The sequence below is a fragment of the Lytechinus variegatus genome, chromosome 12 (assembly GCF_018143015.1).
Source record: "Lytechinus variegatus isolate NC3 chromosome 12, Lvar_3.0, whole genome shotgun sequence".
Taxonomy (NCBI): Eukaryota; Metazoa; Echinodermata; class Echinoidea; order Temnopleuroida; family Toxopneustidae; genus Lytechinus; species Lytechinus variegatus.
Window position 1 is genome coordinate 8,318,117 of NC_054751.1, and position 27,832 is coordinate 8,345,948.

A 27,832-nucleotide genomic window follows, 5' to 3' on the forward strand; every position below is an offset into this window, starting at 1 on the left:
CCTTTGCATCAAAATACCCATTTTGACATATAAGTGCCCCTTTTTTGCTTTGCCCCCCCCCTCGAAAAAAAAAAACGAAAATACGTTCTGCCGTCCGCCGCCCCTGCGTATATTAGATGTACGCTGCTAGTATGTGGCTTACTTCATAATCATTTCGGTTTGTTTAATATATCCTATCATGGTACCGCCCGCGTTATTCTTTTTTTTTCTTTCAATCTTTATTGATCAAAGTTGAATCGGCGCACGCAATGAACAGCGATGAGTTGGATAATGATCCATCATTATCTTTGTGTTGACGCCCTCTACGTTTGTTCAAAACTTGGCTGGCAATTCAACAATTGTATCCCAGTGTATGTTCCCGTCTTCTCAAGTTTCAAGGTAAATTTCTGATGGATCCATTTATCATAATTGTGTAGAATTTGGATATTGAATACAGTAAGAATTTGAATACATGTAGAAAAATTATTTTATCATATTTATGGGTTGGAAATTACTATTAGTCTTTAATGGCTTCAGAAAAGGAGTCGCATCAGCCATCACCAGCACCACACTGGTCACTCGTTGCGCGCTGCATGCAGTCAGACCGCAGGTCCCTGTGCTAATGAGCAAAAAGGCCAGATTCATCCAAATCATCTCGTGGCAGAATCCTCCTCCTTGCAAAATCTCGTGATTCGTGAGATTTTCTTTCTCTTAGAATTTACCTGATTTAACCTCAAGTAAAATGAAATATCATTGCACCATCAGATAGAGTAAATGTTACTCTTTCATGTTGGTCATTTACTTTGCATACAATATTTTGATAAATAAGTGAATTCCTGCCCTGAAAACGTGCCTCAAAACTGAATTTTCTTCCTCTGTTTTCTTTTGCAAATTGTGCAAAACTTTTTATTTTGAGCCTCAATGATATATATATCACCGTAAAGCTGAACTTCTCTACTTTCTCACTATGCCACTCTTGATATGCGGCACCTTTTAATCGGGTCAAGATCACACTTTTCCCACCAAGGTACAAGACGAGATTTATGAAATTTGTAGTTGCATGAAATCCAGAGTTCTGATTGGCTGGATAAGGTTTGCACAACAACAGGCGCGGGTAATTTGAGGAGATTACCACATGGGGAGTGTGACCTTCTCATGAATCCATGCACTGGAACCGTTGGAATTTGCCAGTGTGTGGTCTCTTTGACCAATCAGAGTGCAGTATTCTTGTTTTCAAGCTGCTTTTTTGTACTTGGCCAATGAAAAGTGTGATCTTGACCCGATTAAACCAATTGTTATTTTGAAACCTATACCATTTTAAAGCATACATATTCAGCTTTATCATGATCTAAAAATATTTTGGGCTCAAACAAAAATAAAGAGTAAAAATTGCAGATTTTGTCAGGTGAAAATAATTATTTTGTAGCATGTTTTAGATCAAATGTTTAACCTATATTACAAAGTCTTTGAATAAATGCAAACACATGACCTGAAAGAATGATTCTTCTTCTTTACAATGATACCAACATCATAAAATTTGATGCCCAATTAAAGCAGCAATGACTAAATGAAAAGAGGTGTGTTGGTCCGCATCAAGCTCATTAAATATGCAAAACCCCTATATAGTCATGAATATCACTTGGATGAAAGAAGCCTTTTTCTTGGGACCTGCCGACTGACTGATGCACTGCAGACTAGCTCGTCTCTACGCCTCTTCGTTCGGCCGCTGCTCGCTGCGCCAAATTACGTCCCGACGCCGGTACTGCCTAGCCTGAGGACTCTATGAATTATGATGATATTCTAAAATATTTTGACATATACTTCTTCATCATGGAGCCTTTAACCGCGTGCCATATATGTAAGGGGCATTATCAAGGTTTATGTCACCAGTCCATGATTCAGTGCCGTTTATTTCGTCAACGGCGGTGACTTCTTCCACTCCCAATGCCATTGACTTGTCTTTGTAATTGTACACAACAAGCGCACACACACAAGATGAAGAGAGGTGACAATTTTCACAATAAGGCCATGTAAGGTATAAGAGACACTTGTAAACAAAGATGGATTTCCTTAGAAAATCCATCTTTGAAGATAAAAATCACATACCGGTACTGGTAGATATTTTTTATTTTATTTATTTGTACACATACGCCTAAATGCATATGAAATGAACTTAATGAAGGTTTCCAAAATTGGTTAATGAAAAGGCGCAAAATTGAAGGTTTCTTACCAGACCGATCTCGTGTAGATCCCTCGAACCGTTTGTCAACAAAGCAAATACAACAGGTCTGACCCTCATACCGCTTCGTTATGTCGTCTTCGATTAACGATGTTACAAAAGGCCGTTTTGAAGAACAATTTATACATGTAGATAAAAATTATTATTGAACAAATACTAGAATTTTGATACGTGATCATAAAAAATTGTGATAATAATTATTCAGAATCACGTCTTAATTTTAGTTTTCGTTAAATAATAATAATCATTTTGGTTGTAGAAGTTATAGATAAATATATCAAGTTTTAAACAATACACCTCTATACATGTACATGCATTGATTCATTAATGAATTACATCTATGATTCATTTGAAATGTAAAACAAAAAGTGGTGAAAGTTTTTTTTGTTTTTTAGACATTTTATTCTTTGTATTTAATGTACAGTATCTCTGATGAAAGGAAGAAATGTCTTCTAAGTTATGAACAATTGAAATGGAATTTTATGAGCAATAAGAATTTTTTGGTGTGGGCAAAGAGAAAAAAATATGAATTTATATGTACATGTATTGAGGGTCCTCAAAAGTCAAACATTTTCACTCATAAGATACATGTATTGGCAGTTCAACTACTTCCTCATTTTTAATGCCAATATTGTAATATTTCTTTTCACAAGTAGTACTGTAGGCCCATCCTGAGGCCCATACATATGGATAGAGGCATAGTGCAGGGCTCCACACTTACCCATTTTTTCTACTGGTCCAACCTATTCATGTCGGACCAGTAGATACCCAGTTTTTCAAATTTTTTACTGATCCGAACCTAAAATCTACTGGTCCCAAAAAATAAAGAAAACATTAAAAAAAGGTGCAAGTTTATTTTTCTAGCCTTTCGTTGCCCCCCCCCCCCCAAATAAAAAGAAGGAAAGAAAGAAAGAAAGAGGAAGGAAAAAGAAAGAATTAAAGAAAGCATGAAAGGAAGGAAGGAAGAAAAAAAGAAAAGGTAAAGAAAGGATACATGTGAAGGAAGGAAAAAAAGAACTAAAGAAGAAAAGGAAGGAATAAAGAAGGAACAAAAATTAGGAAGAAAGAAAAGAAAAAAAATGAAGGAAAGAAATGAAGCAAGCAATACAGAAAGAAAGAACAAATCCAGAAAGTAGTAAAGGAAAAAAAGTAAAGAAGCAATAAAAAATAGGGTAAAAGGAGAGATGGAAAGGACAAAAAAAAAGAAAGAAAGAAAGAGAGGAAAGAAGGAAGAAAACAAAGGAAAGGTAAAATGATAGATAGAAGGAAAGAAATAAAGGAAGGAAAGAAGCAAGCAATATTAAAAAGAAAAAGTAAAAGAATAGATAGGAAGAAAAAAAGAAAGACTGAGAGACAAAGGAAGAAAAAAGAAAGACTGAGAGACAAAGGAAGGAATGAAAGAATTAAGGAGAGAAAGGAAGCAAGCAGTCAAAAAAGAAAGGAGAGGTATAAAAGGATAGATTTAGAAAAGGAAAGAACAAAACAGAAGAAAGGAAGGAATGAATGAAAGAATGAGAGGGCTGAAAGAAGGAAGAAATAAAAATACAAACAAGAAAGGGTAAATAAATGATGGATGGAAGGAAGAAAGTAACAAAGAAAGTAACAAAGAATCTCGCGAAGAATAAAGGAAAGAAAAGGGTAAAAAGAAGGAAGGAAAGTAAGGAAGAAGAGAAGAGATAAAATATAAAATAGGATGGATGGACTCAAGAATTAAGGAAAGAAAAATATCAAAAAATAAAGAAAGAAAGAAAGAAAGAAAGGAAGGAAGGAAAGAAAGAATGAAGGTAGGAAAGAAGGAGAGAAAAAAGAAATAGAGAAAAATATTTTTTATAAGGATAGAAAGAATGAAAGAACGAATTAAAGAACAAAGGGAAAATAAAAAAAAAGACAGTAACAAAAAAATGAAAGAAGAGAGGGAAGAAAAAAAGAAAGATTGAAAAGAAATAAGGAAAGAAAGATAGGAAGAAAACAGAGGAATAAAGCTAAAACTATCATAAATAATTCATCAGTATCTTTTTGGCTCAATTAAAATAACTACGAAAGAAAGTCAGAAACCAAGTGTATCAACACACACATAAATGCATATGTGGGGCTCATCTGTATTCAGACGATATCACCCGAAACCCGATCTGTTTGAACCAAACAGAAGTGAAAATTTCTCCTTTTACTGCTTACAAATGAGAGAGTTACTCCAATTTTTATGAAATATGGACATTATAAGAGCCTTTCATGAGTATGAACCGTGAATTTTGACAGTTCTGTGAGAGATTTCTGCCAGAGTTTAGCCAAGTTTCGTTCGCGCAGCCAGTAGAGAATTTACCACGTAGGTTGTGTGGCTGGCTACATGTACACTGTATCTACTCTAGTAACACTTACGTGCGATTCATTCTGTGTGTATTCTGTGTGTGAATGACAGAATTTGTCGGGGGGAAATTGTTTGCAGTGAATTTGACCATTTCTGGAAAAGTTATTGGCCCAACAATGGTTTTAATAACTGGTCATGTCGGACCCTTAAAATCTTGCTATTTTGGGAAAAATTACTGGCCCGACAATGATATTTTTTACTGGTCATGTCGGACCAGTAAATCTTCTTATTTCTGAAAATCTACTAGCCCGACAGCGATTTTTACCGGTCTGGGACCGTCGGACCGCCGCTAGTGTCGAGCCTTGCATAGTGTAAATATTTTTAAAACCTTTTCTGACCACTTTGATACTGAGAGATGCACCACAATTAGATCTTGATAGAGTTTTGAGTTCAAAGTACATTGCCAAACAGATACCAATTTTTATGGGCTATAGAAAATTTAGAAAAGTAATTTACATTGGCAACCATACCAGGAAGGTTCGATCATTTTGATATACAGTGCGTCCCACTCCCAGAAAAAATGAAACCGAGATGTATCGACGATTTATCATAACTTAATCATACATACAATAGACAAATGACCTACCATTGTAAAGCTTAGAGTCTCCTCTTTCATCTGAAATTACTGAGATTATTTCTCATGCATGAGTGAGCAAAAACATTTGAAGAGGGGATACCCAAAAGTAACTTGGCAAGCTGTGTCTGAGTTTCAAAAAGAAAACCACTTTACAATGGTAGGTCACTTGTCTATTGTATTTGTAATTAAGTTATTATAAATCATCTATGAATCTTGGTTTCGTTTTTTGTGGGATGCACTGTACATGTACATGTATAGCATACTCTTCACACTCTATCCATAATTGTGCTACTGTACATGTCATGGTATTCTACTTGTACATGTGCATTGAAACAAAAGAAGGTTTTGAGAATTACTTTCTAACGTTCGTATTGGTACTGTACAGGTGTAGGAGAATAGTGTGTACACATACATCAGTATGTTGTGCACATGTACATGTATGCTGTAATTTCCATGTTTCTAGTGATTGTTGGAAGTTTGGAACTCAATTTGTTTTCTTTTCAACATTTGTTCATTCAAACAGATTTATTGAAGCAGTCATTCTCTGAGCCAGTTGACCAAGATCAGTACAAAGGTATGTTGTATTCAGAGCATAATTACTACATTACTGAGCAGTGGATAGACCAATATTTGGTTCTATGATATAATGCATATCACTATATTGTAAACAATTCAGGTTTTAATGTGTTTTGGACATACATGTACATTCTTTGTTTCTGTTTAGTCTTGGCCAAAATAAAATGGCACATTATAATGTGGTTTAAGTACAAATTGCAATTATAACATACCCAATTACCATGCAGTATCATGCAGACATACTGTTTGTGGATACCAGTAAGTTATTTTGTACAGTTGGAGCCAAAAGGCACCTACATGTTACCAAAAGTTTCCCCTTTCAAAATTAGAAAATTTGTATTATTGATGATTCCATGATGAATTTGCTATCAAAGAAAAATAAAGGTTTATCACATCATTCATCTGAAGAATAATCTACATGTAACTCTGGGTGAAGTACATTTTGGGTGAAGTACATTTACATGTATGTCAGTGTGGTTTTCTTTCATTTCTTGTCTGAGGACCTGGTATTTGACAAAATGAAATACTGATCTTAAAAAAAAAATATTTGATATCTTCACCTGTAACATGACAAATAGGCTACCTGTTTGCAGAAAGATTTATAGATGAATGGATAATATCTGGTTGTTGTTTTTTTCAGCTTAAGGATGGCTGTATTGTTTAATACCAAAGTTTGATACATGTATTTCACCCCAAAAAATAATCTCGATAAAAGTCATTATAAAATCTGCCGAATATGAACACATCACACAAATCTGAGTGTACAAGGCATGGATAATTATTTCATTCAGTTGTGAGTTTCATTTTGAAAATAATGGGGTTATATTATCTGGGCACAATTTAATATCAGTGTTGGGTAATAATTACTACAAGTGTAAAATCATTTACTATTTGTTCATCTTTCCTCATTATTCCTTACTAAAAAAATTATGCCACCATCTTATAATTCTGATCGCTCTTTTAAATTTTGTCATGTGCTCAAAACAATTCATATTTTGAATTATTAAAAATAAAACAGGAAAAAATATTTTCAGCAGAAATCACTTTTCAGTTTTCCATTTGAAACTGGTAGTGCCCATCAAACATTTAAAGATAAATTCCAGTATTTGTAACGATCTCAAAATGACTTTTTACAGAATCCAATATAATGACCACCCAAGTGTCTGTTTGTATTCAATAAAAAATATGTGCCAAAGGATTCTGGAAGAAATTGTGTAATTGCTGAGAAATAAGCAAAATAAGCCCGGATTCGGTCACTTCTGTTGGGTCTTTATTCCAGCAATAATAATACACTGTCCCATGTGTGACTAACTGTATTGGTGATCTTCAGTGTGAACATTTTTCAGCGTAGATTTCAAGATTTCACAAAGTTCAGTTTATGTATCTGTACCAGATCTAGATCCTCAATGATATTCTGACAATAAAGCCTGGTTTTACAGACTTTCTCATGAAATCAGTATTTACTGCAACTACTGGCAATTCTCTTTAAAGGGGAAGTTCACCCTGAAGAAAACTTTGTTGTAAAAATAGCAGAAAAATTAGTAAAAAATATTGGTGAAGGTTTGAGGAAAATCCGTTAAAAAGTAAGAAAGTTATTAGAGTTCAAAGTTTTGGATCTGTGACGTCATAAACGAGCAGCTGCCCCATGTGTTATGTAATATAAAATGCATAAATTTCAAATGTTATATGGTTCCTGATTACTTAATTTTGTTTTCTATTCATGATCGGGTGTGAAATGGTTTGTCTATTGCTATACAAAAGGTACAGTGAAAAACATTTTCTATTTTCTGAGAAAATGACATTTCTTTGATTTTTTACCATTCGCTATGTATGAATGCTGCTCGCATATGACGTCACAACTCAAATAATTGAAATTCTAATAACTTTTTAATTATTTGATGAATTTTTCTCAAACCTTCGGCAATATTTTTTATTAATTTTTCTGTTATTTTTACAATAAACTTTTTGTCAGGGTGAACTTCCCCTTTAATAGTCAGCAGGCACAGACTTTTTATTTTCGCATCGTGCATAAATACAGAATCTGAAGTAGTGAGACTACGTGTAGATTCACTGATGTATTGTGGCTGCATCTGGTACCATTAGACACAGAGAAGATGGTTTCAGACCACCTCAAAATGTTTGTCAGAACTTTCCAGATCTGGAAATTTGCCCTGATCTACTTCCATTCAGGAAATACCAGGTAATTCTGGCAGTGTGAAGGCAGATTATGCATATTAATATCCCTGAATGAAAGAAAATAATGTAATACCCGGTAGAAAATAGTAGGTACTTGCAGAAAATTATGAGAATTTTCGAGAGGGTTTTTCCAAGGTCGCAGGTATTTTGGCAGTGTGAAAGTGGACTACGGGAACTTTCTTAGCCCAGCGTGTTGGGCGCGGGCCGCATTGCTGATTTTTAATCTTGCGCCTTGTCTGCTTATCAGACCATACTGTGCATGCTTATAACTTTGATAACTACCTGAATGGGTATGAAGAATATGCGTTGTGAATGCGAGAATACTAATTATTTGGTATTGTTTTAGCCTAAAAAGGTCCTTGTAATTTGACGGGGGTGTCTTGTAATTGAGGCGGTTTGACATCACCTTTTGGCCGGTTGACCCATATTCTGAAGTCCAGTTTAAGGTATAACCCAAAATAATGGGGAGCCAAAAATTTCATAAATGCATTTACATGTACATACATGTATGTTTCCTATCTTTTCCAGTAATTATTCCCAGTCATTTATTAATGGTTTGAGTGTCAAATAAGCAGCTTACTCATTCCAATAGGTCACATGTCACATGCTCTTCCAAAATTGATGTCAGGGTGGGATGTCCATCATAATTCCATAACAAGTGCTATAACAATATTTAATGAAAAAAAATGTTCTTAATTTTGAAGATATCCTTGATTAATTACTAATCATTGTACACATGTCTATAGCAGAGCTGCCAGGTAGGACTGATTTTCAGTATTTAGTACTGAAAAGTGAGAAAAATGCTGATAGTTCAATGTAAAATACTGATTTCTTAAAGGGGAAGTTCACCCTGACAAAAAGTTTATTGTAAAAATAGCAGAAAAAATGATAAAAAATATTGCCGAAGGTTTGAGAAAAAATCATCGAATAATTAAAAAGTTATTAGAATTTAAATTATTTGATTTGTGACGTCATATGCGAGCAGCATTCCTACATAGCGAATGGTAAAAAATCAATGAAATGTCATTTCCTCCGAAAATTGAAAATGGTTTTCACTGTAACTTTTGTTTATCAATAAACAAATCATTTCACACCCGATCATGAAAAGAAAACAAAATTAAGTCATCAGGAACCATACAAAATTTGAAATTCATGCATTCTATATTACATAACACATGGGGCAGCTGCTCGTTTATGACGTCACAAATCCAAATTTTTTAACTCTAATAACTTTCTTACTCTATAACGGATTTTCCTCAAACCTTCACCAATATTTTTTACTATTTTTTGTGCTATTTTTACAACAAAGTTTTCTTCAGGGTGAACTTCCCCTTTAAGTTTCAGCTTTATGTGTTGTCCTATGGTATTTTTTGAAAATACTGATTTCCTCGCCGAAATAATGATTTTCAACTTTAAAAATACTGAAATGTTCTTTTTCTGGTTGGCAGCTCTGCTATAGAGATCTACATTTCCAAAGACCTTTTTTTTTTAATATAGACCTATACAAATTTGCTCTTAAATCTTAATCTTTGGAAGAATCGAACACCAAATATTTCAGGATATGTTCTGGAAATATTAATGAATAAAAAAAGCTAATTCCCGCTTCAGCATATGATGTGTGAAGTAGGCCTAGTGTGAAGGTTGTTAAACATTTAGCTATGAAATTCAGCATTAAATTTTTTTAAATGAGATACATGTATCAACCATTAAAACTGAGCCAGGCATTGCAAAGATATTCATGAGCAAAATATCACAATTTTTTTCTCAGATGAAATTTAATACATGTATATCCCCCTAACCACCTTACCTCATGTGACCATTAATTTGAATGGGAGAAGATTACTGGAAAAATAATCTCATAGAGTGGTGCATGAAATGATGAGTCTAATGATGTACATCAGTGCACTGGTCAAATCATTTTCAATATTCAGAGAAAATGGCATTTCATTTGATAACACATTGTACATGTAGGTCTACACATGTTACAGTGAGGGAGCTGCTCACATGTGTCACAATATTACTATCTTTACTACTAAACATGATTCTTTTATTTTTATTAGGGATTTTTTAATTTTTCCAATTCTTGAACTATACAGTGCGTCCCAGAAAAAACGAAACCGAGATTAAGCGATGATTTATCATAACTTAATCACAAATACAATAGACAAATGACCTACCAATTTTAAAGCTTAGAATCTCCTCTTTCATCTAATACTACTTAGATTATTCCCCATTTACGCATGAGTGAGCAAAAAAATTGAAGAAAGGATACCAAAAACTCATTTGGCGGGGGTATCTGAATTTCAAAAAGATAATCACATCCCTGAAAAGTTCATTATCTGCTCTTTTATTTGATTCCTTAATCACAAAAAAAGAAATAAAAAAGTTACGTTCCCTCAAAACAATGCTTTTATTTCCATAATTTCATTAAATAAACGTGTTTTCACCGGTTTCCCACAGAAGCTATCGCATGGTTAACATAAGACTTAATGCATGGCTGATCGTCAACAAATAGGAGTGTCAAGTGAGTTTGAACGCTAGCCTGTGAAATCTCTTAATTTTATGAAATTATTGAAATTCAAGCCTTATTTCAAATAACCAGAACTTTGTTATTTCTTGGCCATTTTCAGTAATTGAGGTATCAAATTTAATAAAGAACAGACATTGAACTTTTTAAAAATGTGGTTTTCTGTTTGAAACCCAGATACAGCCCACCAAATGACTTTTTGGTATCCCCTCTTCAAATCGTTTTTGCTCACTCATGCGTGAATGAGAAATAATCTAATTAATTTCAGATGAAAGACAAGATTCTAAGCTTTACAATGGTAGGTCATTTGTCTAAATATTGTATTTGTGATTAAGTTATGATAAATCGTCGATACATCTCTGTTTCGTTTTTTGTGGGACGCACTGTACATTTCTGTCATATTTCTGGTTGTATCAGATTTAAATTGTTGTTTCATCCATAAGTAGTACCATGGACTGGAGCACTGCCATAAAAATATAGGCCTGTATCCTGAACTCGGGTTTAAATTAAACCCTGGTTTAAAGTTGTGGTTTAACTACATGTATGGAGAGCCAATTGGAGCACAAATCCAATTTATCAACTGATACGTCAGTCATAATTGTCTAGGAATGACAAATAAAATGTTTTTCTTCATTATGAAAGCAAAAGGAAACAAAAGAGTAAACATAAAGAGATATACAATATAAACAGAGTTTTTGAATTCTTGGCTCGCCATAATTTAATATAGCACAGAGTTAGACTGTGGTCTAAGTTAAACCTGACTTCAGAATATGGGCCATTGTCTTCAGTAATGTAGATCCCTGGTATTACAAGCCGCTGCTATAAATTCCTTTCGTACATTTATGGTCTCGGCACTAATAGCATTCTTGAATGAAACTGCCTGCCGCCTATGAGTTGCAGGATAGCTTCACTTCAAGAGAAACACATACATGTAGAAACATCAGGAAGAGAGAGAGGGAAAGAGTACATCTAAGTTTTCTGTGTGTGTGTGTGTGTGAGAGAGAGAGAGAGAGGAAAAGAGGGAAGAGATGGGGAGAGAGTGAAAGAAGAGAGAGAGCGCGTGCTTGAGATTGACTTCATACCCTCACTTTTATTCGTGCCCGTCTCTCTCTCTACCACTTCCATTTCCACCACTCTTACACCATATCGGGCGAGAAGGAAGAGAGATTGATCTTGTGTTTTTATCTACACGCTAATTGCGTATCACATTCACGCAGGCAAAGACCCACTTCCTTCTGGCTTCCTGTAACTGCTCTTTGTACATTAACAGGAATCTGTGCCTTTCTTTTAGTTTTACTATGTTGCATGAAGCTCATTTGTGAATCTGGATAAACAGTACATGATTTCTGTTTTGAAGTTTAGCTGTGAATCACATTTTCTCTGAGATATTAGGAAAAAAGGACTTCTTGATTGTAACAGTTTGATGTAAAACATATCTTATGAGTTGATTACTCGATAAAGTGAACTGTGCTATTCTGTAGCTTCTCGAATTCTCTGCCTTTCTGTTGTCATGAGCTATCAGAATTATGATTGTACATCTAGAGACTGGTGAGTTGATTAGATTATTTTTTTATCAAGGTTAAGAGATTTTCAAGATATTCAGATTATTCCAGCGGTGGTTTAATAGAAATAGGGCAGAGTGAAAAAAAAGCATAAACGCCATTCAAATGACAATGGATGAGCCAAAGAGCATTTTATAATTGGATTCACAATAACATAGTGCTTTACATGTTTATGGAGTACACCACATATTGGAATGTTATGATGAACATGTACATGTATGTCCTCCTGTGCAAAATACATGTATGCACATTAAATTGACCATATTTGTGCACATATATATATATACATGTATTCTACAAGTTTGATCAGGAACTGAAATTCACTTTATGTTTTACTCTTTTGGATATTCAGGGTTTTTCCAGTTTGTGATTAGAATTGAAAAGAAATTTTAAAAAAAATCGATTTTTTTTCACTTTTCACAATAATTTTTCCATATTGACACATTTTCTTAATTTCAATTATTAATTATTTGGTCTAATGCTATCATAATTTAAAATGTTTATGAAAACGGGGGTCCTTGAAACGGGTCGCCTGCGTGTGAGTGCGTACATGTACAATGTATGCATCCCTATGGAACGGGCATACGTGCATGCAGTACCCCGGCGGCAGTACGGGCGCCAGGTGCGCTCGAGTCAAGGTGATGGCGCTCTGCAGCCACTTTTTCACCAAAATTGAAGCTCATTGTAGCGGATCAATGCAGCCAGAACTACGTGATGAAAAAAATGCAAAGCTTTGAAATAGATTTCTTTCTCCTTTTTTTTCGATAAGAAGAAAATGCTATGCTTTGAAGTGGCTTTCTTTTTTTTTCAATAAGGTAAAATGCTATGACTTGGAACGGAAATTTGAGTGTAACAAGTGGAATGCCTCTGGCCGTCTCACCTGCATCACGCGGTTCAATATAGCAGCAGTGCTGACTATGAATACTACTCTAACTCGCACAAGATGTTCAGTGATACATGGTTACTCTTATGTCCAAGTTTAATGAACTAGACCACTTTTTATGAACTAGACCAATAAACTTACAGAGATATGATGGTTATTCAACAAAAAACCCCAACATGGCCAAAGTTCATTGACCTTACATGACCTTTGACCTTGATCATGTGACCTGAAACTCGCACAGGATGTTCAGTGATACTTGATTACTCTTATGTACAAGTTTCATGAATCAGATCCATAAACATTCAAAGTTATGATGGTAATTCAACAGATACACCCAATTCGGCCAAAGTTCATTGACCTTTGACCTTGGTCATGTGACCTGAAATGAGCACAGGATGTTCAGTGATACTTGATTACTCTAATGTCCAAGTTCAATGAACTAGACCAATAAACTTTCAAAGTTATGATGGTAATTCAACAGATACCCCCGATTCGGCCAAAGTTCATTGACCCTAAATGACCTTTGACCTTAATCCTGAGACCTGAAACTTGCACAAAATGTTCAGTGATGCTTGATTACTATTATGTCCAAGTTTCATTAATCAGATCCATAAACTTTCAAAGTTAAGATGGGAATTCAACAGATATCCCCAATTCGGCCAAAGTTCATTGACCCTAAATGACCTTTGACCTTGGTCATGTGACGTGAAACTCATGCAGGATGTTCAGTGATACTTGATTAACCTTATGTCCAAGTTTCATGAACTAGGTCCATATATTTTCTAAGTTATGATGACATTTCAAAAACTTAACCTCAGGTGAAGATTTCGATGTTGATTCCTCCAACATGGTCTAAGTTCATTGACCCTAAATGACCTTTGACCTTGGTCATGTGACATGAAACTCTAATAGGATGTTCAGTAATACTTGATTAACCTTATGGCCAAGTTTTATGAACTAGGTCCATATACTTTCTAAGTTATGACATCATTTCAAAAACTTAACCTCAGGTTAAGATTTGATGTTGACGCCGCCGCCGCCGTCGCCGCCGCCGTCGGAAAAGCGGCGCCTATAGTCTCACTTTGCTTCGCAGGTGAGACAAAAATGGGGGTCCCCTTTGTTGCTCATACCCACCAATCATACAGTGCATATAAAAAAAAGTTTACACTTTGAAAAAGCCCTGGGAATTAAAAATATACATCATGTGCAGGGGCTGCGGAAGCAGGGTGCTGGGGGGGGCGGCTTCAGCCCCCCCCCTTTTTTCCAAAACCGTGTGCAAAAATGTAAAAATAACCATATGATTTGGATTTTTTGCATGGTCAGCCCTGCACTTTTGGCTCAGCCCCCCCCCCCCCACTTTGAAAACCGTTCCACTGCCCCTGATATCCTGGATAATTTTTTCACATATATTCTTAGGTTTGGGTCTCATCTATCCAATGAAAGTAAGAGTTTTGACAGAATGTTACACTTGAGTGAGCATTGTCCATTTTTGTAACACTTGAGGAAATCTGTTTGTGCAGAAATGCTCATTTTCACGCTGTGTCAAGGGGAAAGGGCAAAATCAAACTTACCCTACGAAACATTTCTCATACATTTCCCTTGTACTTTTAATCAAGCATTTTGTAACAATTTTATTGAAATTTCAAAAATTAGTAAGCACAACCTTTACCCTTTTGTTCCAGATGGATCATCTGAGGACATAACTGAATCTGAAGTTTATATCATACATCTTCAGCATTTTTGCACTAAGTTTGTATCATTTAAAGTGGGTTTACATTTCATTTTCATTAAATACTTGTTTCTCCTCAGTTTTCCCAAGCTTGACAATGATTTACCTAAAGCCTAAGCCATTTCATGTGAATCAAAGCTCAGTGTAAAGCAAATATTGTCACCATGGCTTTAGTGTATGTGGGAGTGGGGTGGGGCAGAATGCACTCTTCAAAGTGTTTTGGGCAAGTTTAAAAGGTAAAAGATATCTCCAAATCAATTTTACTAGTTAAATTTCACTTGTTTTCCATGATTAAGGGCTACTTTTATTCGCATGTCTATTTCGAAATTCTGCGCAAATCATTTTCACTAACTTGTCAAAAGTAAGTGGTGCTCACTCAAGCTGAAATATTTTTCAACAGTTATATCTTCATTTGCGTAAATGGATTTGTTCCAATCGATGTCAAAATGCGTAAAAATATTCAGGATATCACAAAGGTATAATTTTACAGGTTTTTTTCTTACCTTGTGTAAAACTTTTTTTTGATTAAGGTCTATTTTTATTCACATAACTATTTCAAAATTCTGCGTAAATCATTTTTAACTAATTTTTCATTATGTACTGTATACTGATTACTGAGTGCCCCCCACTCCCCAGGATCAGCCGAAGGTGGTTTTCAATGCCACTTCACGTAAAGTGGTCTTGTTGCTATTGGAACGCTCCCAGTGGGGGTGGCATGTTTCGCAGGAAATTTGAAACTGCACACACTCTTGTATGTACATTTCTGTGCGAAGACTGGTCTGGTGAATGGTTCTGTCCGCATCTATGGTTGAACCGGTGTAATGAGGCAAAACTGTCGTGATGATCGCATCGTGTGGTTGTTTTCAAAACATGTTTGAAAGACAGCAGCCTTGTACAGCACCACTTCAAGTCCTCAAGTACTCAATTCTGGCCAGGTTCCTAACAAATAATACAACCACCTGAGCAGTGTACTGTGCAGTCATGAAATATACATGTATTTCCACTTGAATGATATAACACACTACATGTAGTATACTACTCAGTACATTTATATCACATAATTATGGTGCCATGATCCAAATTCCAGGAATTTCCAAGGGTGGTTTGAACAATTTGTACAGGAAAATGTCTGACAATCATATGACTAGCAAAAATGGGGGGGGGGGTTTCACTACCAAATTGAGGTTATTTTGTTCCAGGAAATATGTGGAATATTCCCCTGAAAATATTTTAGGGGCCTCTGAAAAGGGGGCGGGGGGGGGGGGGGGGGGGGCATGGGCCAGATGTGCTCCTACCTGGATTCGACACTGCCAGTTAAACAAGTATTTTTTTCCTATCACATTCTAGTTGTCTCACCTGCGAAGCAAAGTGAGACTATAGGCGCCGCTTTTCCGACGGCGGCGGCGTCAACATCAAAACTTAACCTGAGGTTAAGTTTTTGAAATGACGTCATAACTTATAAAGTATATGGACCTAGTTAATAAAACTTGGCCATAAGGTTAATCAAGTATTACTGAACATCCTATTAGAGTTTCATGTCACATGACCAAGGTCAAAGGTCATTTAGGGTCAATGAACTTAGACCATGTTGGAGGATTCAACATCGAAATCTTAACCTGAGGTTAAGTTTTTGAAATGTTATCATAACTTAGAAAATATATGGACCTAGTTCCTGAAACTTGGACATAAGGTTAATCAAGTATCACTGAACATCCTGCATGAGTTTCACGTCACATGACCAAGGTCAAAGGTCATTTAGGGTCAATGAACTTTGGCCGAATTGGGGATATCTGTTGAATTCCCATCATAACTTTGAAAGTTTATGGATCTGATTCATGAAACTTAGACATAATAGTAATCAAGCATCACTAAAAATTTCGTGCAAGTTTCAGGTCTCATGATAAAGGTCAAAGGTCATTTAGGGTCAATGAACTTTGGCCAAATCAGGGGTATCTGTTGAATTACCATCATAACTTTGAAAGTTTATTGGTCTAGTTCATTAAACTTGGACATTAGAGTAATCAAGTATCACTGAACATCCTGTGCGCGTTTCAGGTCACATGACCAAGGTCAAAGGTCAATGAACTTTGGCCGAATTGGGTGTATCTGTTGAATTACCATCATAACTTTGAAAGTTTATGGATCTGATTCATGAAACTTGTACGTAAGAATAATCAAGTATCACTGAACATCCTGTTCGAGTTTCAGGTCACATGATCAAGGTCAAAGGTCATGTAAGGTCAGTGAACTTTGGCCATGTTGGTGTTTTTTGTTGAATAACCATCATATCTCTGTAAGTTTATTGGTCTAGTACTCTAGTTCATAAAAAGTGGACATAAGAGTAACCATGTATCACTGAACATCTTGTGCGAGTTAGAGTAGTATTCAAAGTCAGCACTGCTGCTATATTGAACCGCGTGATGCAGGTGAGACGGCCAGAGGCATTCCACTTGTTTTATTGACGGTTTTCTCTAAATTTATACTGTAAGATTAATTGTCTATGGATGCGTTTGAGCAACACTTTTTACCTGAGTATCATGATGAGAAAGATGTTTCTGCAGAATCACAGGTGCATTTTAATAGGAAAAGTAAAAATAATTGTGTTTTAAATCACAAATGAAGCACAGAAAAAGGGGTGTTTGGAATGAGTTTCTGCAGAATCGCGTCCGAAAATTGTCGCATAAACGTCCGAGTGATTTGAATCATGATTCTATGTTGGCCCACTTCCTTGTTAATGTAATAATGCATGTGCCAGCATTTTTTTCACTTTCACTTCACACAGACATGCTGTACACATGTACTGAAAATTGACGTTGTGTACACGTATCTTTTGCAATTAAACCCACGTTGAAGTTGACCTATAATTCCTGGGTCAAACTGCGCACTTGAAGTTATGGAGAAACGATGTTAAAGAAAGGGCCAACTAAATCCTCATTCTGCACTTAAAGAGAAATGCCAGTTGTTGCTGTAAACATTGATTTCATGAGAAAGTCTGTAAAACCAGGCTTAATTGTCAGTATATCATCGAGGATCTAGATCTGGTACAGTTACATAAACTGAACTTTGTGAAATCCTGAAATCTACGCTGAAAAACGTTCACACTGAAGATCACCAACCACAGATAGGCACATGTGGGACAGTGTATTATTATTGTTGGAGTAAAGACCCGACGGAAGTGACCGAATCCGCGCTTATTTTGCTTATTTCTCAGCAATTACACAATTTCTCCCAGAATCCTTTTGCACATATTTTTTATTCATACAAATAGACACTTAGGTGGTCATTATTTTCGATTCTGTAAAAAGTCATTTTGAGATCATTACCAAAACTGGACTTTATCTTTAAAGGTCAAGTCCACCCCTGTAAAAAAAATATTTGAATAAATATAGAAAAATCAAACTAGCATAACTCTGAAAATTTCATCAAAATCAAAAGCATTTCAAAATTTTGCTTATTTTCAAAAAACAGTGATATGCACAACTTGGTGACATGCAAATGAGATGGTCGATGATGTTCCTCACTATTTCTTTTGTTTTCTATTGTTTGAATTATATAATATTTCATTCTTTACAGATTTGACAATAAGGACCAACTTGACTGAACCATATAGTATTAGACAATGGTAATTCCACATGTTCATGGAGGAAATACCCGTTGTTTCACTTGACAATGAGGAGAAAATTAGAATATCTCATATTTCATATTTTGAATATAAAAGAAATAGTGAGTGGATGATGTCATCAGTCTCCTCATTTGCATACTGACAAGGATGTGAATATAACTGTTTTGTGAAATTAAGCGAAACTTGAAATGGTCATAACTGTCTTATTTCACATCCGATTTTCATGAAATTTTCAGTGTTATGCTTGTTGGATTTTTCTTTTTCTTTTATTCGAGTCATGATTTATGTTTGTGAATTGGCATGTACATGTAGCTTATGAGGTCGTATAAACATGTTCTACATGAATAATACACAGTCCAAGAGAGGCCACAATATTGGTCAGTTCACTCTCACTCCCCTTATACATGTAAGATTGCTTCCAAGACCACATTGAGCGTTTTCATTTCCTAACACATAAACATGTTAAACTGGTTTTTAAGGGCTGTCTGCACCATCCCGAGTTTTCAAATTAGCGCGCTTTCTGATCCGGCAAATTATTCCGATCTGAAGAATCTCAAGATTATTTGCAATGGAGATGCAATTATGGCGCTTGTTCGCTGGATTAATCTCGAGATTGCGATCCCAAGTCAACTTGGGATTATTTGCAACATAGCACGCTATTTTACGAATTATCGCGCTGATTCGTAGGTGCAGACGTACTCGGGATTATTTTTCCACGGCGTCAGACCATAATGCATCGATGCCTAGCTCGAGCAGGAATCGCTCTTCTTGCATTGGTGGAGACGGGGTTTCTTGAATCTCGAGATTGAGCAAACTCGGGATGGTGCAGTACCGCCTTAAGAAAGCATTTGAGAATGGGGTCCTAATTACCCTAGCTTTAAGGGCTCTAGGGACTAGAGGTCTTAAGAATGTCTTTGACTTGGGCAGTTTCGATAAAGGATGACTACACATGAATTATGATGGACGGAAATAAAGTGTCATAGCTATGGATAATGAGTTTTTTTTTTAGTCATTAGCGAACGATAAATTTCAATTATGATGGCTCGTTAGATGATGATGAATGCAAAAATCTTCTTGGTTCAATGGAAATGAAGAAAATATTTTTGGATTTTGCGTCAGAAGCTGAATGACACGGTCTAGAGATCTTTGTTGATTGAGTGAGCATAAATGTAGGCCAGAAAAATGATTTGCAGATATAATTGCGATTTGCATCTCTTATCAAGATTGTTCATTCTTTTTTTGAATTTCAAGTCAACTCACCCTTACTACCGGTATATAAAAGAAAAGTTTAAACTTTAAATTTAACACTTACATGTAATTTATATCAGTACATGTAGGTAGTTGTGGAGGCATTTATTTTCAGGTTATCTGTCTGTCTGTCCCATTTCATACAATTTAACTAATTGGTTGATACATTGTAGATTGATTTCAATGTATGTACATACATGTATGTAGCAGTGACAATGATATAGTTATTTTAAAAGGGGATCAATGGTAAATATGTGATTTCGGGGTCACAAGGTCATACACTAAACATGTACATAAAGGTCACAGAGATATAACTGAAAATGCCTTGTTCTGTGAAAATGCCTTGTTCTGCCGATAAACCTGAGAACCGTTTTAGTGTTCAATTTCAAAATTTGGTTACTACGCATGGGAGCGACAACGGGGGGGGGGTTAAAACGTATTGGTGTACACATGTGTGACCAAATTATTTCCAAACACCCCCTAAACAAGTTTTTCCTGTGCAAAATACCCCCTAAACAAGTTGTCGCCAGAATATGACCCTGGAAAAAAAAGCTTGTGGAAAAAACATACCCCAAACATGTTTGGCTTGTCTTAAAAAAGCTTTGGAGAAAAAATACCCTTATGTTTGACCCTGCACGCTTAGCCTGCGTCCAATACTGAAAAAACACCCCTTAAAACACATTTTTTTTTGGTCACGCATGTGTACAGCAATATATTAGACTCCCCCCCCCCCCCCCCCCGGGAGCGACACTGATCTGATTAGATTGGGGATCATATGTTTGATGCAGTGTTTACATGTAATTAGTAATTCTGATCCAGCAGATGCAGGCACAGAATTTGCAGAAATATCATTTCTGCTGTCAATACATGACCAAACACTTTTTGTTTTCCTGCTTTTACTGTATATCGCAGTGTGCAGAAGTGGAAATAACGATGTTAGAGATGTTACCAGACTTCCCTAATTAAATCCATTGTGAAAATAGCTCCTTACTTGGCAAATAAAAAAAGAGCAAGTGGAAGGGGTCTAAAAATACTAATATTCCGAGGAAGGGGGGGGCAGTCGAATGTATTGCTGTACACACGCGTGGCGAAATTATTTCCAATCATTATTATTATTATAAGTTCGATCAATCACCCCCTAAACAAGTTTTTCTGTGTGCAAAATAACCCCCTAACAAGTTTTTCGCGGGCTTGATTTACACATTTTGGCCCCTAAACAAGTTGTCACCAGAATATGACCTCAGGGGAAAAAGCTTGGGGGGAAAAATAACTACCTTTTTTTTTTAATCTGTGTTTTTGATACCCTTAACAAGTGCACGCGCGGCCTGTGTCCAAAACTGAAAAAACACCCCTTTAAAGACTTTTTTTTGTCACTCGTGTGTTCAGCAATATATTTGACTGCCCCCCCCCCCCTGATAATAATATGTAGTAATTGAAAGGATTAGAATAAGGATGCTTTATGTGAATATACATCTAAGGCAAATATTAATCTTGCACTCTGCAATACATACATGTAGATCCAAGGAATCGGCAATCAAAGATTTTACAGACTGTATTTATAAAACATGTAGGCCTTGGTTTACGTTAAAGAGAAATTCCAGTAGTTGCAGTAAACACTGATTTCATGGGAAAGTCTGTAAAACAAGGCTTAATTGTCAGTATATCATCAAGTATCTAGATCTGGTACAGTTACATTAACTGAACTTTTTGAAATCTTGATATCTACACTGAAAATGTTCACACCGAAGATCCCCAACACAGATAAGCGCACGTGGGACAATGTATACGTATTGCTTAGAGCGTCGGGCCCGACGCTCTACCCGAATCCTGTGCTTATTTGCTGATTTCTCAGCAATTACAATTTCTTCCAGAATCCTTTGGTACATGCGTTTTATTTATACAAACAGACACTTTGGTGGTCATTTCATTGGATTCTGTATGAAATCATTTTGATATCTTTACCAAAACTAGCATTTACCTTTAATCTGAATCTATATCCTAACTGTTTCACTTTGTTTTGCGGCATACTGACATTGTTCTGGGCCAGTCATACAGGATTTGTCCCTTTTGTAGGAAGTAATGTGTCAGGAGTGAATAGAAGGAAGTTTGTTGATTAAATGTAAATTGCAGTGATATTGCATGGTCAAGGTCATACATGGTGTGCTCAAAATGAATGTTGTTGATTTTCTGATATTGTATATAGGCTCATGTTACTGCCAAAATTTTCCAAACCAAGAAAAATAAAGGAGCATCACAATTTTTTTTTTTGGGGGGGCTTGTCAAAATTTTCATCGAAAAAATCAAGCTTCCTACATGTAATTCAAAACTCTGGCTACAGTACAAGGATGATGGTATCTTCATGCCTCTTCACTTAATACCTTTGTACCAGTGTCATTACAATGTACAATACATTACAGAATATTTTTCAATAGGACTATTTTGTAAATGAATAAAAATACTTAGAGTTTTAAAGGAGAATTTGGCCAGAATCATGATTCAAATTAATCAGCATCCTTGAAAGTTGAATAAGAAATCATGAATATTACCATTTTTATTTACCATTATTTGGTTCATGTACTGAAAGTTGATGCATCAAAAAAAAAAAATAATATGCATTTATATTGTGCCATCTACATGTACATCGAGAAATACATGTAATTTATTCCGAGGCACATTGTTATTATTATTACCCCGGCTTTAGCTCGAGCTGCCTTTCAGCGCACAGTGCATTCAAATTAAACTGTAACTCAAAGACTATCACAGACCAAATTAGAATGAAGGATGCTTTGTTTTGCTTTATTTCCATGGAGAACATGCAAATCCCAACAGAATGAAGCTTGATCTATATGACAGAAATTATTCTGATTAAATTTTAAGGCCTGAGGAGGGATCAATATGGCAAAGGTAATCTTTCTCCCCACATGTTAATGCTGCCGATTTTATAATCAGGCTGCATACTGCACTGTAAAATAATTGTTCCAATTGAATCCTGTGAGAAGTTGAGAGGGTGAAGTCAGACATTATCTGTATAGAGGTGTGTGTTTTTCATTCATGATGCTGAACAGTTTATTATTGACTGATATTTAGAACTATTTTTGGCAGTTCGTATTACGAACTGAATACTGAATGACAGCCCAGATGATCTGAGAGAAAAATCAGAATTAGCCATGGCTTAGAATCCCCTTACCCCATGTTCAAAGAGTTTTTCTAATATGATTGACCCATGTACATGTATATACCCCCCCCCTTTACTTACAAATAAAATATTCATGATGATAGTAGTTAACTTATGATAATGAAAAGAAGGAGGTGGAAGCAGAGTACTGTACAAGTAGGTGTAGGAGGAGTGTAGTGGGGGCTCATGCCTTCGGGCAACAGTGATGAATTTCGCTTTTGTGCCCCCTGACCCACATGCCGTTCCCGCATTCTTTGCATGTTAATGTACTGTAAATTTTCTAATGTAATGTGAATGTACTTTTTTATATTGGTCAAATAAATAATAATAATAAAGAATGAAGGAGGAGCAGAGGTATCCCAATATAGCTTCTTGCGTGAGCTGCTAAAGGGATTAATGTACATCAAGTATGGTGCTTTTGTGTGAATCCTGTTATTAATGAGCTATGTATCTTTTACATTAATTTTCAACATCACTCAATGTTCTGTTTATCATGAATGTGGGGATCGGTATTGAAATTAATGTTTGTTGGGTTCCTGCGCGTAAGACATACTAGTACATGTAGCTCAGAGCTTAAATGTAAGTATAACATTAACATAATTGAAAAGCTCAAACAGTTTGGCCTGAATTCACAAAGGTTCTTTTTAATCCATGGTTTGAAACCATGATTTGTACAGATTCTCTGCAATAATTACACTTTAAATTTTTATCATACCGCACCAAATTGACACTTGGTTTTCAGGTAAAAGCATTTTTTTTACTTTGCTATTTTGAATTAATTAGTTAATTAGTATCAACAGATGTCTCATTGATAGTTGATACAGAAATAGTATCGAGCATCAAATGCTCAATCATTTAATGAATACTTCCTCAATGTACACACTGAATAGTAAAAAAAAACTTGGTTTCAATCCACTGTGAATTTAGGCCTATAACTTTCAAAAAGTTTCTCCAATTAAACTAACAAATTAGTTCATGATGTCTCATTTGCCATGCAGGTACAGCAAGATGACTTCCCACCAGAACATGCGTAAGATGGTTGAGCAGCTGAAGATGGAAGCCGAAGTGAAGCCCATGCTGGTCTCCCAGGCTGCTCAGAGTCTCAAAGACTACTGCGAGAAGCACTACTCAAGCGATATGCTGCTGACCGGAATGTCCCCTACAGGAGACAACCCATACAAGGACAAAGCCAAGTGTTTGCTACTCTAATGCTGAGTTCATCATCGGCTAGCCAATCCTTCACCCACCCAACATTCATCTATATAGATCTTCAATCATCAGCCATGCTTGATCACGACAATTTGAACATATCTCACACATTGTAACCAGTCTCATTTGGATAGTTTGGACAGCTCAGTCATGTTTCTGTTACCTGCATTGATCAGCTGATTTGAAAAGTGGTGGGAAAAAGCAGAAACAACACACTACTTCACTCCTGATTTTTAAAATTAGAGAGGTATACATTGCCTACAGAATAATTCAGTGGATTTGAGGATGCTGTGGATTTTTTCCTCCTTTTTTGAATGAGATTTTTTTTTTCATTTCAGCTATCTCTTCTTTCCCTTTTTTTCTCTCTTTTCCTTTGCTCTTTTTCACTCTCACTTCCTCTTTCTCCAGAGAAAGTTGTATCTGCCTCCTAAATTTACACTTCATACATTTTTAATGAAAGAAAAAAAAATTTGTAAAAATGAAAATTTTGTACAAGTGCAAGTACACTTAGAACCGTCAATCAATGCATGATTTGTTTTGTATCAATAGATCTTAGTATAAAATTGTTAAGTTGTACAATGTATGTAGTACATGTATTTATTTTCTTCTTTTTCTATTAATGCATTTTGGTGCATCTGCATGTATTTGTTTGTTTTTGCCTTAGCCATTGTAGCATGTTAAAAAAGAGTTATTTCAGAATTAAGTCGAAAAAAGAAGAGGTTGATTTGTACTTAAAATACTTTATCCAAATGTAGTGCACAATCTGTGAAAATTGAACTGAACTGAAAGTTTATAAATATCTTCCTTTGAACGTGGTCACTCAGGAATGGATGCAGCATTGTTTCTGTGGGGTTTGGGGATTTATACCAGAATCTCCAAGCCTTGCAGACCAAATATCAGGAAAAAGAATAAATATTCAAGAGAACAGAATATGACTGAAGTAATGGAGAATGAAATATGTTTATGCCACACGAAGCATGTGATTGCATTCAAGATCTAAGTGCAGTGAGTGACGCAGCATCATAGGAATCCTCTCGTGCAGAAGCACAGTCTCAACGATAACTATCTTCTCTATGCAAGCTTCAGTGGCTAATCTGTAGTTAATGCTTTCTGTGCATCCAATCCAAGCAATGTCCTTTGGGCATGTGTATACACTACAAGATAGAAATCACTTTGCACAACGTCCCACATCTCAAGCTGCCATTGTAATTCTAATTCCATCTTTATTTGTGCATCATTACATATACTCTGAGTGCCTCCACTTCATTGAAATGATATATATGGCTGAATAATTCAACCATGTTGATTGTTGAGAACTATTTTTTGTTTACTAACTTGTATGAAAACTTAATCTTCATACAGAAATAATTTATTAAAAAGTCAAGCGTTGCTTTACTTTGTTAATAAAGCAGTGCATGTAAAATGTATGTAATTGAGCTATTTGCAGAACTTGCGTGTATCACTTTGTAAAAATGCAGTCACAACATAACAGTGCACAATCTGCAGTTGGAAAAAAAATTATCACATGTGGCGATTATTTTTTTTATGTGTACATTTCATTTGTGTTTTGCTTTCAGGTAATGTATTTTATTCTGCTACATGTATTTATCATTTTTTTTTCTCAAACTTAGCGATGAAGACCAAAATTGTCATGCTGTGGTTATTGACTTTATACAGGGTGAGAATAGTGATGAGTGACATACCTGTGTCACTAGCTTGAAATTTATTACTCCCTTTTTGTAAAAAAAAAAAATTCCATCGATATAAAATTTTCTATCGATGCCTTGGACTATAATTTTCCAATGGAAGAGTCAGTGCACTTTTCATGGTGGTTAAATTGATTTGAAAATAGAATTTTCATCTTTTCCTTAAAGTGGGGGAAGCAGGTGAAATGGCTCATTTTATGTGAACCGTGTAGAGTTTGCACTAGTTGTATATTTGCTCGCATTAGCAGGCTATTGAAAACCAATTGAAGAGGCCAAATCCAGGTATAAACAATATGCTGCCTAGTAGATATATTGCATGCATCCTGATGGTGACTTGATTGATAAATACCTAGGGAGTTTCACTTGGTTTCATGGCCCCTGGTTTTTATGATAGATTGGTTTTTATGAGACAGTTCTATTGATTTACATGTATCTGTACTAGAAACTAGATGAACTCCATGTAGAGATACCAAGGTTTAGAAACTGACAAGAACAGATGTACTCATCTCATGCATAAAAAGATGTCTATATGCTAGAAGTGAAATACAGAAGCTAATAAAGTACACTGTTCCATTGTTTTTGTCTAAAAGAGTTATAATAAATGATCAAAATTATTTGATTTGCTATGGATTTTAGGAATGATCAACTATAAAAGAATACAGTAATGCTATACACATGTACGTGTGTAAAGGAGCAATGGAAGAATCGGCAGAACAAATCAATAGCAAGTCATTTTTTTTACGTGCAGTTTAGATAGTTTTTCCTCATCTTTCTACTTGCATCTTCATCTAAAGATAATCCATGCCATAGTAATCAGACATTTGTTCATATTAAAGGAAAATCATGGATCATTGATTCATCTTTATATTTATTTTTATTATCGAATGGCTTCCATTATCATTACAAAATAATTAGAGTAAAATGTATGTACAGTGTAGTAATATAAATGTGTCTTGTTCCTTCTTATTTACAAATATGGTCCCTCTTACAGAAAGTCAGTCACATGCAAAATTATTGAACACCTTTTGCATTTTGGATCTTCTGGCGAACTGAGTAACATTGTAAATCTTTCAAGTGATGAACAGATTATTTCAGTTGAATCCAGAGAAATAGTCAAGACTTTTCATCAATATTCCATCGAAATCGCAACTTTCCCCCAAAAGCAGGTTCAAAATAATACACAAAGTTTCAGGGGGTTGAATGATTTTACATGCCACTATATACCTGGTCTTTTTTATTTAATCTGTATAGTATTTTTTTCAGGACTTCAAATTTCAAGACATAAAAAGTGATGAATCAAACCAATTGAAAACATTCTAAAAAAAACAACATTTGATGTGACAGGAAAATGGGAATATACATATCAATATTTCTAACGTTTCCTGTACGTATATCTCTTGGTAATGATAATATCTCAGTTGGTTAGAAATCATCAAATTAATATAACTTTATAAAAACTCCAGATTTGCAAAACTGCAAGATTCATTCACTCTAAATAATGAAAAAATTGGAGACGTTGGAAACCAACTTCAAATTTTTGATCTGTCGTATTATGTTATTTTTTCATTTTGTTTTGCTTCTGATCATCCAGTTTTAATATTCTAAACTCTGAAATATACACATAGTTAAAGCGTTGTCAGAAAATAATGTTGATTGAAAATAATGTAGATTGGGCATTATTATGTTTTAAACTTTCTCATTTTGTTTGTAACCCTTCTATTCTTCGAAATATTTTTGCTGTGCCAATCATTTTTAGGAGTACATGTAGATCATGTTTCCAAGGACATTTTCACAGTTTATTTCACTTAATGTTTTAAGAGCCAGGGTACATGTATAAACATGACTGTAGTTTGCATTCAAATATTGAAATACGGTTGTATAGAAATAGATGTTTGTAACATTGCAAGGTAAATGATTATGAATTTAAAGTGTGAAAATGGCCTTTATATGTGTGGACAAATCACTTAATGTTCTTAAGTTGCAAGTGCTACTCTTTCATTATTAAAAAAAAACTCATTTACTAGTAGGCAGTACCTCAATGGTTGTTATTGTGATATAGTATAGAAGAACTACCTAATGAGTAATGACTGACACAAACATATTGTGAATCATGATTTTTGTGAAGATACACAATGCCTTATCGACTCTTGAGGTATTTTCTTTTCTTGTTATTTGTTTTTGCTTCTCTGTACAGTGTAGCACTTTCATGTAATAAAATTAGACTTTCTTGTAAAGCTGA

General features: G+C 35.2%; 1 long non-coding RNA gene across 1 annotated transcript; it reads left to right on the top strand.

Annotated features, from left to right (window-relative positions):
• The first annotated feature begins 297 nt into the window (after positions 1-297).
• Positions 298-27,832, top strand: LOC121425738. The gene is made up of 3 exons (XR_005971535.1): positions 298-378; positions 5,684-5,734; positions 23,677-27,832. It is a non-coding gene; the product is annotated as an uncharacterized LOC121425738 (long non-coding RNA).